A 16503-nucleotide genomic window follows, 5' to 3' on the forward strand; every position below is an offset into this window, starting at 1 on the left:
TTATTCATTCTGTGTCCTGTTGAAAAACAGTCCTTAGTTAGACTATAGCTACTCCTGCCTGCAAAATCCCATAAAACAATCCTGCTTATATGCAAAACATCTGTACCCTGTACTCATGGAAGCAATAAATCAATATTATGCACGTTTGCACACCAGTGTTTATCAATGTTGGTTAATGCACCTGTACTTTCTGGAGAATTCATTAGCAGAATGACACAGTCATGCAGCACGGCTATAAATTAGAGTTCTGCCTGAAGGAATGCTATTGATTCTGTATGGCACGCCTGGGTTTGCATGCTTGCCAGTTAGTTTAATCATAATAGTATAACCTACATCAAAGAGCGTCTTAAGACTTAGTTGAGTTGGCAGCCTACAGCTGCCTTTTTGGCCGTGTGTTCAACCTTCACAGTGCACTGGTGAAAATCAACTAGACAGGCTGCTCAGATTTAGTTAAGCACAAGATCCTTAGGGGTTCACTTTGTACTCTGGTGTCTTTAACAGTTAATTATAACAATAGTGCAGAGCCAATCTTGCGAAGTCTTATGCTCAATGCGAGGGCATTTCTCTGTTTGGATGCTTCGATTTCTGCATGTAACACGATAACATTTGAAAGACGTGTCCGAGTAATTTCAAAATGTCAGGGAATGTTCCAGGTATCAGTGGGAAGAATCCAATTGATTTTGGCAAAAAGCAGAAAACCAAATGGTAGGAATGGAGTACACCTGGAACCCTGGCATCTTGGTGAGCAGAACTAGTGGCTTCAACTAGTGCCTCTGTGATTGTTTATAGATCAAAGAATCAGTTGATGGCAGCCCATTAACATGTTGCAGCATAACAATACTGCTCATTTTAGCTCTATGCCTCTGCCCATCCTCCCAGGACAGTTCTGAAATGACACACTGAAAGGAAAGGAGGAAGGAGAATAAGGGCAAGTCTACACTACAAAATTAAGTCAACCTAAATTACATTGATATATAGCCACTACGGTAATTAATTTGCTTTTGCATGTCTACATGACAGCCTGGGGCATTGTGGGGCGGCTTTTGAAAGGCAGCAAGAGTTGATGTAAGCAACGCAATGTCTACACTGACACTGCATTGACCTAACTACATTGACCTAAGCACTACACCTTTCATGGAGGCGTAGTGGGCGAGTGACATGGTGGGAGCTACATTTTAGCGTAGATGCTTACAGAGTTTGATTGACATGAGCTGCCCTTAATGCAACCTAACTCTGTAGTGTAGACAAGGCCTAAGAATGGTGGGGAAAAGAGGGAATAGGAAGGGCATGGGGGAAAGGGGGGACACAGAGCTCGTGCCATGAGGGGAGAATGCTGGACCCTGGCATGGGGGTGAATAAGGGACTTACATGGAACCCCAGGCAGGATGGGTAGAATGGGTGACCCTGGTATGGGGGAGAAGGAGCCCAATATTTGCATCAGGGAAACCAATGATCATGATTAATTAGTGTGAGGGAAATATTTCAGACTGTCTGGTGGGGATCTAGCTATATGATATGCAAGTCCCATTAATGTTAATGGGAATTTAACAGCTAAATTCCCCATGGATCACTTAGAAAAAATTACCCCTTTAGGTTAAAGGAGATTTCATTAATTATGTTCTCATGATGCTCTGATTAGAGGTACCATAGCAATTTAAGTCTTCAGTGTCATGTAGGAATCTAATCTGTGTCCTATTGTTTTTTTATGTTTCTTTTTACTGCACTCATGTTACCCCTCTCGAATGTAACCTCAGACTAGGGTACAGTTAATATAAGGCACATTAAGGGAAACAAATTTTTGTAAGTGATCCATGGAGATTTATCTGTTAAATTCCCATTAACGTTAATGGGAATTGCCTGGCTAAACTGCCATCAACAACCCAGAAATCTTATCCCAATAGCAATTGATGATGCACCTTAATTTTGGTGCCAACATAATGCAGAGCACACAAGGTCGTGTATATCTGAAATCTGCGCTGCAATTATGAATATTGTAAGGGCCACATAAATGCAAAGTTTGCCATTGTCAACAACAGTCAATCATGCATTACGATCAGAAACAGATATAATTTTACAATTGCTCGTGAATGTCTCATGAGTTCAGCTGTGGAATAATTAAAAAAGTCAGGGTTTTTAAATGAACATTAGCTTGTTCTCTGGGAGTGCTGTAAAATTATGGGACCAGGATTTTCAGAAGGGGTTAGTGATTTTGGGTGCCTACATTTTTGGGTGGCCAATTTGAGATACCTTAAAGAGGCTTGACTCCCAAAAAGTGCTGAGCTCCTACCCTCTGGAAAATCAAGCCTCTTTAGCGTGTCCGAAGTTGGGTCATTTTGAAATGGGTCAAATGACTTTTGAAAATCTTGGCATCGGAGACATCATGGCACATGGCAGCCCGAGACACCCATGGACCTTAGGTTTCCCCACTGACTGAATTTGTGAAGCTCAAGTTCAAACAATCAGGCTAGGGACAGTCAATCTCACCCACACCTCAGTGGCTCTTCCTGGCTGAGTCGGGAATCACTGCTGGAGTTCGCTTTGGCTTGTTATCTGCCCTGCTGACTAGAGGAAGGGGCAAGGCAATAGCAGCAGAGGAGAGAAAACAGGCATGGACCAAATGATAGTTACTTAGAACGAACAGGCGTCCTCAAGCCTTGAATTGGTTGAATGAATCACAGAGAATAAATTATTTAGCTTCTCTTTCAGATGGCCAATAACTCAGGAATGCACTACGATTTCCATGAGTTCCTGCACTGTTGATGATTGTTCTACTAGTTTGTGTAAACAAATGCCTGCCGTAGGAGTTCTGGCAAACAGAACTTTTACTAATCATTACCCAGTCTGCGACTGGCCACCCGAGTCACATGGAATTCCTTCTTTCCTTCGTTGTCTGAAACTTCCCACACAAGAGACTACAGGATAATGAATGGCAAATAGTGAAGAATTAACACACGGATTTGTGCGTGAACACACTCAGCCGCAAGCAAAACATCAGTAATTGTATAGCTACCAGCCGTTCCTGAAACATCTGCATGCTTTGACATCTCTTTGTGTGAATGCTCATAAAAGGCTTGAACCTACAGCATCAGCCATACAACACGCTCCTTAACTCAGTCTTTGAAGCATTTGATTGGCTCCAGTTGTTATAATTATAAAATAAGTGATTAACTAGTTGTTTTAAAGTGTGCCTACTACAGAAGCATATCATGCCAGCAACATTTCCTATACACCCTTATATTTGGTTTATTTAACAGAACCATTTGAGAAAATGTGGATGTTGCAGGAGAGGGTGCATTACCAGGTGAATGGCACACATGACTCCTGTTAACATGAAGAGGACTTGTGCATGTATTTTCTACAGCCCTTTGAGGCAAATGTTTAGCTATATCTCACACATTCATAGATTTTAAGGCCAGGAGGGACCATTATGATCATCTAGTCTGACCTCCTGTATAACACAGGCCAGAGAACTTCCCCCATAATAATTCCTAGAGCAGATATTCTAGAAAAACATCCAGTCTTTAAAAATGGTCATTTAAAAATGGTCAGTGATGGAGAATCCACCACAACACTGGGTAAATTGCTCCAATGATTAATTCCTCTAACTGTTAAAAATATATGCCTTATTTCCAGCCATAATTTCTCTTGCTTCAACTTCCAGCCATTTGATTGTGTTATACCTTTCTCCAGAGGTGAAAGTAAGCCGGTACGGGCCGGTACACAGCCAACATTAAAGCGCTGCCATGGCAGTGTTTAAGGACCATACCGGCAGGGCCACTGACGGTGGGGGCAAAAGGGACAGCTGCCCCGGGGCCCGGAGATTCAAAAGGGCCCAAGGCTCCCGGCTGCCGCCACTGCTACCACGGCAGCTGCCGGAGCCCCGGGCCCTTTATATCGCCACTGGGGCCCTGGACGCGGGCCAGGAAGTGCTGAAGGGCTGGCTGGGGGAGTCTGGCCTCAGCCCCATCCCTTCTGCCTGAGGTCCCACCTCTTCTGGGGGTCCAGAACCACCCCCCCCACCTTGCCCAGGAGCTCGGCTACCCTGCGTACCGGTAAATCCTTTAAGTTACTTTCACCCCTGCCTTTTTCTGCTAGATTGAAGAGCCCATTATTAAATATTTGTTCCCCACATACTCAGAGACTAATTAAGTAACCCCTAAACTTTCTTTTTTGTTAAGCTAAATAGATTGAGCTCCCTGAGTCTATCATTCAAAGGTATGTTTTTAATCCTTTAATCATTCTCCTGGCTCTTTTCTGAACCCTCTTGAATTTGTCAACATCCTTGAATCGTGGGCACAGAACTGGACACAGTATTCCAGCAGAAATTGTTTCTGGTTCAGATTCCCCCTTTTACAATATCTGACTTTTTAAAGATTAAAAATAGCTATTTGGCAGATTCTAAACATAAGATGTGCAGGGTATTTAACAAAACAGCCTTTTAAAAAAGCATCTTTGACCAGCTCTGCCTCTGTCCATTTACACTCTTCTGCCCCAGGCCATCAATCATCAGTACAGGCTGCCTACAGGTACAAGAAGAAAAATGCAAGGCTAGCCGATGATATTACTTCCATCCAAATAATCTGTTTACAAATCAGGCAGTGTGACTCTTAGAAGTTGTGACTGGAATGATTTTGTGATGAGCTTGCTTAACTCTGTTTTGCTCTCTTTAGAGATTTGGCCAAACAGTGCAAGGTTGAAGATGAAAAGGAACCGGAGAAACAGAATACAGATGAATCTATTCAAGCTGTTAAGAAACTTCTGCAGCACAGAAGTGACCAGGCCCATGATAAAATTGCAGGTTCTGTAATTTAATGCTGTTTTGCTTTGTGGAAACATGCAAAGCTGGTTTTCTGAAGGACCTAATCAACTCTGAGGCAGGGGAGCATCTCAGCATCAGTCAAAAAGGTATGAGAAGGGAAAAAGCGGCAGAACAAACAGAATGTGGCAGACAGATGGGAGAGCACAAAAGAGAGAGAGAATGGGGATTGAAGAGAAAGTAGACAGAGTGTGGAGTGAAGATAAGAGGACACAGAGAGCACAGTAGTAGGAAACAGTAGAAAGAGGAGTCCCTGTAGCACCTTAAAGACCAACAAATTTATTTGGGCATAAGCACCTGCTCCTGTATTTTCCACTCCATGCATCTGATGAAGTGGGTTCTAGCCCACCTTGATTGATTACTCTTGTTATAGTTAGTATGGCAACACCCATTTTTTCATGTTCTCGGTGTATATATATCTTCCTACTGTATTTTCCACTGCATGCATCTGATGAAGTGGGTTTTAGCCCACGAAAGCTTATGCCCAAATAAATTTGTTAGTCTCTAAGGTGCCACAAGGACTCCTCATTCTTTTTGCTGACACAGACTAACACGGCTACCCCTCTGAAACCAGCAGAAAGAGAGAGAAGGGAGATAAGATAGCAGATCAAGCCTAAGCCCAGAGCTGGTCCAGTTATTTAGATTCTGGCGACTTCCACCTGTACTTGCAGATTCTCATCAGAGACCTCCCCAGATGCTTCCAAAGCCCTCTCTCCTCCTGGCCTCCCCATCCAGCTTTATCTTGCTTCCTTCTCTCAGGTCCCTCCTGTAGATCACCATCACTGCTCCCCCACCCTCAAATTCACAGGCTGCACCTCAGATCGCCAAATACTCAAACATCCTTTTCCCTACCCAGTGGCAGTGTTTGTCCCATGGAGGACTGCTGCAGTGTTCAATTCTGGGGCCCCTACCTAGGATTGGGAGGAAGACGGGGACAGTGGAGGAGCTGGGAGAGCCTCCGGGGGGTGACTCCCCCCCAGAGCCTTTCCTATCTCTGCGCGGGGAACTGATAACAGTCTTCAAATATGCTAAGGGCTGTTATAAAGAGGACGGTGATCAACTGTTCTCCATGTCCACTGAATGTAGACAAGAAGTAATGGGCTTAATCTGCAACAAGGGAGATTTAGGTTAGATATTAGGAAAAAACTTCCTAACTATAAGAGTAGTTAAGCTCTGGAACAGGCTCCCAAGGGATGTTGTGGATTCCCCATCACTGGAGGTTTTTAAGAACAGGTTGGACACACACCTGTCAGGGATGGTCTAGGTTCACTTAGTGCTGCCTCAGGCTAGACTTGAAGACCTCCTGAGGTACCTTCTAGCCCTCCATTTCTATATTTCTATAATTCATAGATTACAAGCCCATAAGGGACCATTGTGATCATCGAACCTGACCTCCTTCATAACCCAGGCCTCTTTAGGACTTCCTTGTATTAATTTCTGTTTTAACTACAGACATCTTTTAGAAAAACATCCAGTTTCAATTAAAAAATTGCCAGTGATGGAGAATTCACCACAACCGTTGATAAGTTGTTCCTATGGTTAATTACCCCCAGCAATAAAAATGTATACCTTCCCACAAACTGCTAACTAGTTCTCGCCTTCCCATCTTCCGAGGCCTACCCCTCCCAAAGATGACTCCTCAAGCCTCTGCTGAGTGTACACTGTGAGATCCATTTGTGTGCATCGCTGGAGGCTGTTTCTGTTCTTGTGAACTCTGGTGTGCAAGGCTGCATGTTGCATAGCATTCAGTGGCACAAGGAAGAAATGAGCATGGAGGCTTTAGGGCCCAGCAGAGTTGAGGTTTAACCACAACGATTAAGAGGCAAGGGGTTCAAATGGAAAGAGGACAAGCCTAGTCAAAGAGCAGTGCAGGTGCATAGAGGGACACTGGCAGGGAGTTCAAGGCATGCTGGTCAGTCAGAGAGAAGAAAAGGTCTAAAGGCCTACCAGGCAGGCGTGGAAGAAAAGATGAACCAGAGCCATGGAATTAGGATCTAAATTTTAAGCCCTCCAAGGAGAAAGCAGAGAAACCAAGTCTATGCTTGGGTCAGGTACCAACTTTCACCCACTCCACCTCACAACTGGATGCTTCTTTTCCTCTGCCTTTCGTGCATGGGCATTGAAAGTATAATAAGCCCCACCTACAGCCACTCCTTAACTGCGCCTGGTTTGGTTCCATACCTCGGCAGAGCTAAGAGACAACGTGTTGTGGAACTTTGGTTACTTGGGGATGGGTGGGGCACTGTCAGGGTGCCTGGAGATAGAGTGACCCCTGGGTAACAGTTCAAATCTGATATCCGCACACACACATATCCACCTGCAACGTTTGGGGATATCTGGATCTGGGATTTTGGTTTGGGGCCCATTGCTAAAGAAAATGAAATGGATGGAGTGGGAGAGTGAATCTTCACTTCACTTTCTATTACAAGGCTTGGGGGAACCACTATCAATAATAAAAGGAAAGGGCACAACCAGGAGAGAAATGCTCTTCTATTAAAGAGTTAAAGCTAAGTCTGTTCACATGCTAAGGGGAAATCAGTGCATGAAGCCACCACAGGGAAGGAGGTAGAAACATCATAGAAATTAGAAGATTGAAGAGAGGAGTTCAGGAGGTCAGCGGAGACCTTTCTTAATGTAGTAAGAAGTGCCATACGACATCAGATTTACCAGAGGTGGTTTGAAAGCAAGTGCTATTCAGATCCATATTAAATTAAATCAATGGCTGCTTTGGCTCCATGCTCAAAGCTGAATTCCAACACCCACTGAGAGTAGGTCTAAAGGTCTCCCAGGCTGCAATTTGTTTTGTGTACTCCATTTGGTTGTGTGCCACAATTTAAGCAGGTCAACATGCCGTGTGTTGAAAGATTTACCATATCTTCTCTAATAAGCTCATGGATCCAACTTTGTTATTCAGCATTGTTCTGTTTTGCTAATTATAGCAATTTACTTCATTACATCTAAGGAGTGGGTTGAAATACCTCTTTAAGTAGTTCACAGTGCTGGAAAAGAGCTCTCTTTAGCTTTTCTTCATAAAAAGAAAAGCATTGACTCTAGATAGCCACAGTGCTCTCTCTTTTTCTTTCTCTCAGTTGCTTCATACTTTCTTCTGTTGTCTACACCTTTACACATTGCTAACATGTAAAGTTATAAAGAAGGATTCCACAGGTCTTTTTCTCCTTTCCTTATCTGCTTCCTTCGACATGCAACGGTTGGTGCCCAGAGAGTTATTCAGTCTGTGTAAGTCCGTGCAACATGTTAATAAGTTACAAGGAGTTGTTGTCTCTTCACATGGTAGTTACAACTGATGTTGAAATGACAGGAAGTATTGCTTCAAGAATTAAGGATAGCATGTTGTCCATATTAATTCAAATAGGTAGAAGAGGGGATTTTAAACCCAGATTCTTGTACTGTATTTGCATATTATTACCATTGCCATAAGTGCCTGAAAAGACACCGGATCTGCATTAATGGACAAAAAAAAGAGTAAATGCTATTATCTTTAGTAATCACTTAGTTTTGCTTCTAACTGAGGATGACTGAGTGAAACCTCAGACAGTGAATGCAGAAATGTACACAGCTACTGCTGAAAGTGGACTGCAAGACAGCCGTTTCTGAATTTGGCTTCCTAAAATTCACTTCTCTTTACTGGTCCTTTGATGTTGTGGTGCTGTAGGGGATTGGTGGGTATTAATTCCAAGTACTTTGGAAATCATTTTGCCTGCAACCTAATCTATATAAAGTGCAAGCAGATACTGTCTGATGGCAATAGTCAGATTAATGATAAATGAAAACTCTAATCTGAAACAAACCCCATGCAGAGTAAACCACAATATAATGGACACAGAGAGGATTGTAATGTTTGTATTGGCCCGCTCTTATAAAATAAGGACTACAAATCAATCTATCTTTTTATCTCCATCCCCCAATATCTACTTATGATTCTCTCCTTGCATTCCCCAAAAATCCAGATCCTCTCAAAATTATTTACATTTCTTGCAGTGTTTCTCTTGTTGACTATTAGTTTGTCCCATAGTCCAGCCACCCAGATTGTAAAACCCAGATTTCTTCTGTCCTCCAATCCATAATCTCTAGCATTTGTTTATTCCCTCAAATAGTTCATTTGCATCACTCCACTCCTGTCCCCCATGACTAGGATGACCGGATGTCCCGATTTTATAGGGACAGTCCCGATTTTTGGGTCTTTTTCTTATATAGGTTCCTATTACCCCCACACCCCGTCTCGATTTTTCACATTTGCTGTCTGGTCACCCTACCCATGACCTTGCATCCAACTTCTCTTTGAAATTCTCCTTCATTCATTTTCTTTCTCTCCCCCTTTTACAGGTCAAATTGAGATACTCTTCTTTTCATAATTCACACGCTTCATACCCCAAGGGAGGCAACACAAGGTGTTGTGTTCATAATGGATCGAATAATCAGCCTCTTGAGCAGGGGTGGCCAACATGTGGCTCCGGAGCCACGTGTGGCTCTTCAGAAGTTAATATGTGGCTCTTTGTATAGGCACCAACTCCGGGGCTGGAGCTACAGGCGCCAACTTTCCAATGAGCCGGGGGGGTTCTCATTGCTCAACTCCTGGCTCTGCCCCAGGCCCTGCCCCCACTCTACCCCTTCCCACTCCCTCCCCTGAGCCTGACATGCCTTCACTCCTCCCCCTCCCCACCCCGAGCCTCCTGCAGACCATGGAACAGCTGATCAGGAGGTGTGGGGAGGGAGGGGGAGGTGCTGATCGGCGGGGCTGCCGGTGGGTGGGAGGTGCTGGGAGCGGGGGTGGAGGAGAGCTGATGGGGGGCTGCTGACGTATTACTGTGGCTCTTTGGCAATGTACATTGGTAAATTCTGGCTCCTTCTCAGGCTCAGGTTGGCCACCCCTGCTCTTGGGCCTCACTGGGAGGAGGAGTGAGTTCAAATGATATTAGAATAATACAGTCAGATAAGAAAATCAATCAACTGTGTGTAAGGTGCTGGGCATCCAATGTTCCAGTGGCTTTCAAAGAGAGTTAAGAGGCACTAAGCACCATGCAATGCTCTGACAAGCAAGAGATGGACGAAGTTCCCCTCTCTTCCCTCCCCCAATGTGTGTGGCTTCAGCTCCAAATCTGGCAGCTCTGGTTTATCTTTAACAAAGACAATGGATGTGTTCAAACACGCAAGCATTTGTGCTCAGACATCACGTAATTATACCTCTAAGCAGGAGCAGCTAGGCATGAAATTACCTGATTTGCTCTGCGAATGCCCATTTCCATCTCCTGGTTTGCGGACACTGCAGATGCCAAGACATATTCTGCTTTGGGAATCTGGACCCCAATTGTCATTTCCAATTGATTACTCAGAATAGATTTGATGAGAATGACTAGCTGAAATAGATACTGTATGTATCTCTTATAAAACTGTCACCTGACAATATAAAGATGTTTAATAATTGATATTTAATATGATTGCAATTAATTGAATTAGTTACTGCATGTGACATTGTAAGGAATGCTTATTGAGGACTAGCACTATGTAATACAAATGCACGTATTAGTAATGACTACATTGTATGGGAAGACACATTACATATGGGAAGTTACATTACAAGACAGATAATACACAGCTAGAGGAAAGGAAAGTGGTTTGTAAACTGAGATGGTTTCATGTGTGAACGTTACTTTAGGCCAGTGTTTCTCAACCCTTCCAAGCTGGCAACCTCTTATCTGAAGTAAAAAAAATTTCACAACTGCCTTAATTTTAATTTTATTCACTATAAAAGTAAGAGTAAAAAATGTATCAATGATAAGCAAATACAGAGTGTGTGTGTGTGTGTGTGTGTGTGTGTGTGTGTTGAGAGTTTAACAGAAAATATTTCGCCCTGCCGGGTAAGGACATGCAGGACGTGGTGGAGTGACATTTTCATTGCTTTAGATTGAAATAAAGTTTTCAACATATCATGACCCCCTGTTGAGAAACGCTGCTTTAGAAGGTACCAGTTCAGTCAATGTTTGAGTTCACTCAGAAATGTGGAACGTTCGATGTGGAGACGGACTAGTGGGGAGAGTGCAGGGAAGGTAGCCAAAACTTGGTGATAAATGAAATTAACACCTACCTGAACTTTAACACATGGCTTTCACCACCACAGTATTGTATTTATATGGCAGAAAATAAAGCCTGTGGCTAACCCTGAAGCTTTAAAGGTTTACCCTGATGGGTTTAATGTTCACAAGATCTGAAAACAAGCGACATTATGAGTGAAAAAAATGAGGCACACTTTTCCAGGCAGGAGAAAGAAATCCTTAATAATCTGAGCAGTCAGTGTAGCCTCTCTGACCCATACGTATAAATCACTCCGGATTTCATTTGGCATGGGTTCAAGGAGCCATAAGTTGTAGAGTTATCTAGTTATTTTAACAACTTCTTAGTGTGATTCATAAGCTTAGCACAATGCTTCCCTGGGCCCTCAAAATATAATCTTCATCATCCTACAGACTGCTTTGTAAACATTTTCTCCATAATACCAGTAATCAGAAAAGTACATATTTTTAGGCTTGGAGTCACCTGCATACTTTGGTTAATCTTTCACAGAATTCTCAGTATCCTCCTTATTATTTAATTTACTTCATAGACATTAATTCTGGGATACTTCTTCTTACCTTCAACTAGAATCCCAGTTTAATTTAGAATATCATGGTTGGAAGGGACCGCCATGTAGTCCAACCCCTTGCTCAAAGCAGGACCAATCCCCAGATAGTTTTTTACCCCAGTTTCCCTAAATGGCCCCCTCTAGGATTGAACTCACAACCTGGGGTTTAGCAGGCCAATGCTCAAACCACTGAGCTATCCCTCCTCTCACTTCTCTTTTGGCATCCTGGACATCCTGACTGCAAACACACAGCCCACCTTAATTGATTACTCTTGTTATAATTAGTATGGCAACACCCATTTTTTTCATGTTCTCTGTGTATATATATCTTCCTACTGTATTTTCCACTCCATGCATCCGATGAAGTGGGTTTTAGCCCACAAAAGCTTATGCCCAAATAAATTTGTTAGTCTCTAAGGTGCCACAAGGACTCCTTGTTGTTTTTGCTGATACAGACTAACACGGCTACCCCTCTGAAACCTATAATCTTGTCTGTTCATCTGGTTAATTCCTCCCAGTTGGCCTTTTTTCTTTGCCAGCCATCTCTCTCCAGCCTCCTCTGTCTGTTTTGACCTCAGATTACATTACTCTATTATGGTGCATTTCAGCATAAATAAAAAATGCCTTTCTATAGCATTGAAATCTCTCACAAGATCACAGTCTTATTCCCTAGTGTACAATTAAAGTCCATCAATTTATTAGGGACACACAGACTGTCATTCTTAAATCTTTGGCTGTACTGTTGATTATGTATATGAATAGTGTCACCCATATAGTAAGCTGTTGATTAAATATTTACTGACTAAAATGATCGTAAGCTGAACAAATATTCACAATGAAAATTGAAAACTCTCCTAATTTAAGGTTTCTGCATTTTAAATTAAAAACATGGTCTAATCCTTCAAACTCCTGCCCACCACATTTTTGTCATTTGTTTTGCTTTAAAATAGGGTATTTCACTCAAATATGGTCCTATTGCTGAAAAAACCCAACCCTCTATAGGTTTGGAATTGTGATTTTTGAAAACAATACAGTGACATTGCAAAACGTGGCATATTGCAAAACTGCAGGGCTGAGAAATGGCCCAGAGGGAAATTGTGAACACTACTTCATGACATTTCACAAAAATATATTTGCAGTCTTCAGATAGCCCTAAAATATAATTTTTACAGAAAAAGAATATACAAGAATTATCTGAGTAACAATACATCATGTGGGAATTATACTAAATGCTTATAATGAAGAGATAGCCACCTTACTTAAAGATCTTCTTGGAGTATTGTGATATTGTAATATTTAGATTTTAGAGGATTTGGACTCAGAATCTAAGACTGTTTGAAACCTGGATATGGTTTTGATGGGGAGAACTAGAAAATAAGATGGCAATATGGGGAAAAAATCTCTCTCATTCTTTCCAGGTGCTCATTTAACCATCATCTGAACACAGTAATTATTTATGAAGCAATGATTTGCCCTGCTAGTGCTAATACTATGCATAGGGGGGAATTGAAGGAGATTAGCTGTACAATTCAGATAGCCATAGAAGACAGCTACACACTATAAATTATGCTGTGCAGGACAATCAGTGCTGGTTTCACTGTAAAATGTCCCTTCACAGCAATATCTGACTTGCAAAGTAATCGTCACTCGGAGCACGTGGTCTCATATAAGCAGTAAGATAAGATGCAAAGTGCTCCTTCCAAAGCTCAACTTCAGCCTTTTTCATACAGAAACTAAGCAGCCATGATCACTCTTCTGAACACTGCGATCTCAGAGTACGCTGTTCTCATATAGCCCTTTGGCAAGGGTAGTATAAATTCCCTTGCACTTCATAACACATGGCAAGCCACACCCAGTCAATACTTGTGAACAAGACACGCCCATCTTGGCACGGAATTGCAAATGAACAAAAGGAGTCCTCCCTTTTTTCCAACCATCACTCCTGACGGACAGAATCAAAATTCACCTCTCATTTAATATTAACGTCTGTGCAGAGCACTGTACCCCGCAATATCTCCCGTGCCCTTCTTTAACATTTACTGTTCAAACTCAGTAGTCTATATAATTTACGGCACCTGTCAAGGCTAAGTTATTCATAGGATCTGGCAGTAATCAAAAAGACTGAGATCAATGCTCCAGCAAACCCTGACATTTACTCATATTTTAAAGTCCCATTTGACCTTGAACTGCAGCTAACTGGAGCTGAACTTGTCAGCTGCTCTGTGAGGCTCAGTAGGTCTGGCATGTCATGTACCTCTGGGCCAAAGGCACAATGTCAGTGAAACCAGCACACAGCCCGCTGAAATAAAAAGGATGAACCACAGATGGAAGGGTGGGGAGAGGGGAGAAATGGCATTTGAAATGGTGACGGGCACTCTGATTGGTTATCCTCTTGCAAGAGACAGTCTGACAGTTGCCCCACTTCTTTGCACTATGCCAGGTACCAGCTCAGATATAAACCCACCAGGAAGCTAGAAGGTGCTTTTCTGTACACTAATAAAAGCACATGTATAACAGAGAAGAGAGGACGGCAAGAGAAACAACCTGGACAAAGGGACAGAATTTCTTCGGCTAAGATCCTCCAAAGACACCGATGGGATTTGGATAACCAATCCCCATTAGAAATTAATGGGAACTGGCTATCCAAATCCCCAAGGAATTTTTAAATCCCAGCCCAAAATGTGTTTACAAGTTATTGGGCTTGATGCAGGCAATAATGGTTGAAATTATGGCCTGTGTCTGACTGGAGGATTCTTAGAATCCAAGGCCAGAAGAGACTATTGTGTTAATCTATGCTCACCTGGGTAACACAGGCCACAGAACTCCCCCAAAATAATTCCCAGAGCAGATCCTGTAGAAAAACATCCAATCTTAAATTATAATTAAATAGATCCTTGGTAAATTGTTCCCATGATCAAAAGTGTTACCTTCTGGCTCCATGAAAGATGAACTTCTGGGACCAGTGGGACAGCAGGGAAACTACGACTACATTAATGAAGTTAAAGAGGTCATGGGGACAAAGTGAGAATGAATTAATCCGACTGCTCTACAGAAGGATGCGTGAACAGGATAGTAAATTGTTGGGGAAGGACGTCACCACAGCCCTTCACTAGGTGTATCGATGGGACCTGGGTGGACTGAACCTGTATGCTGCCACCACATCTCATACACATTGAAGAGGGGAGTCGCCACATTGGTTTTGTACAGTCCAGTAGGGAGGGAACATTGGAGATGAGCCAATGGAGGGGATCCAGTGGGCCGACATCTCCCTTTTCTCCAAGAAGCACAGAGTGGTAGTAACTGCTGTTTCAGCGTATACGATAGAATGGGCTGGGCAGCACAATACAAAAGTCAGCCAGAGGAATTAACACAGAAAACTGGGCTCTTAATAGAATTCCAAAAGTTTTTAAAATGTGTTTGCCATGCTCCCGATTCAGGAAACCATCCTTATTACGGACAGCACTTACGCACATGCTTAAATCCCACTGAAGTCATGCGTGTAAGTGCTTTCCTAAGTGAATCTGGCCCTAAAGCTGTGTGGGAAATGAAACTACAGTCCTTGCAATATGGGCAAACTGTGCATCCTGGCATAGGCATTTGACTGAAGCCCTGAATTCACAGAAGTCTGTAAATTGGGCAATTGGTGGGAAACCGCCCACCCCCTACCATGAAGATAATAGAAGTCACTGTTAGACGGTTCTAGTCATGGCTTTGTCACTGACTTGCTTTATTCCCTTGGGAAAGCCACTTAACAGCCCTACCTCGGTTTCTCCCATGGTTAAATGGAGATACACTTATTTATCTGCTTCTCCAGAGCGTCATGGGGAATTAATGGCCATACCATGCTTTGAAGGTATAAAATTGTTTGCTTTTCTGTTACCAATAAGATATTCAGGTAAATGGCATTATATTAGAGCTGCAGAGCCAAATCTAAATAGGTTTTTAGGTACAAAAAATGCAGCTTTGATTTTACTGAGGCATACCAATGTATCATTTTATTATAGCTCAAACACTTTAATATACATGATACGGTTGCACCTAACCCAGCATTCACAGATGTGTTTTGACTCATTTCTGAGTTCTTGTTGGCTACGGCTCTCACGCTATAAGCACAAATACCATATGTGGTACTAAATATGATTTTCAGTCAGATATGCATTTTCCAAGCCTAAATTAGAAATGGAGATAACAGACTTGCCAGATTTTGTTTTAAACAGCAAACACCTTCCTATTATCTTGGAAAAAAGTTACAACAGGAAAGCAAACAGGCCTTTATACTAATACTTTTGTGTGCGTCATGTTTTTAGCAATCCAAAGTACGTGGCTCATTATAGGGAATATACAATGGTTTGATGTGTGTAAAGTTTTTTTTTTTCCTGCCTGAGTTCTGTCTGGTTGCATTACTCACAAGTAGGGAAGCCACATGTGTTCTGAAGGTCATGCCAAACAAATGGCAGTAAAAGCTTTATACTGCACTATATCACCATGTACCTTGCCTAGAACACGTTACAGAACAAATATATTAGGAATGTTTTGGAAAGTTGTTAAACGTTTTATCGGGATTATTATTATTATTGTTTCCTGCCTGTAAAGCGGAGTGGTTTAGTTCCCAGAAGTTGACCTTTGTAGGGCACAAACTGAGCCTCCAAGAGGGGCAGCAAGGGGGAGAGAAGAAACAAGCAAACGATGCAAGAGAAACCTCGTGGCGTTCCCTGGCCCCTGCGCAGTTATTACCACATAACAATGCAACTGGACTCCATGTTACTGGCGTAATACATACACCCCAGGCTCACTGGAGACTGAAGTGCATGTTGTAAATATCTATGTATCATTATAAACATGTCTACAAAGGACAGGAATATATTTGGTTGCACTTGTTCACCCTTTACTAAGTTATCCCAACCAAACACCCACAGCTCGTGCTGCTGGGAAAGGGCAGTGTGAAGAATGGAAGACTGGGGGGGAGTGTGGAGGAGTATGATGGGATGTGCCTCTGGCAGAAGGAGCAGAGGGTTGGTGGCTTAATTTTTCACTGCCTTGCTTTTGTGGT

General features: G+C 42.5%; 1 protein-coding gene across 10 annotated transcripts in view; it reads right to left on the reverse strand.

Moving 5' to 3' along the window:
- GALNT9 (polypeptide N-acetylgalactosaminyltransferase 9) overlaps positions 1 to 16503 on the reverse strand; it is a 699106-nt gene that overhangs the window by 114398 nt on the left and 568205 nt on the right. The window lies entirely within an intron of this gene.

Source organism: Mauremys reevesii, linkage group 18 (genome assembly GCF_016161935.1).
Source record: "Mauremys reevesii isolate NIE-2019 linkage group 18, ASM1616193v1, whole genome shotgun sequence".
Lineage (NCBI taxonomy): Eukaryota > Metazoa > Chordata > Testudines > Geoemydidae > Mauremys > Mauremys reevesii.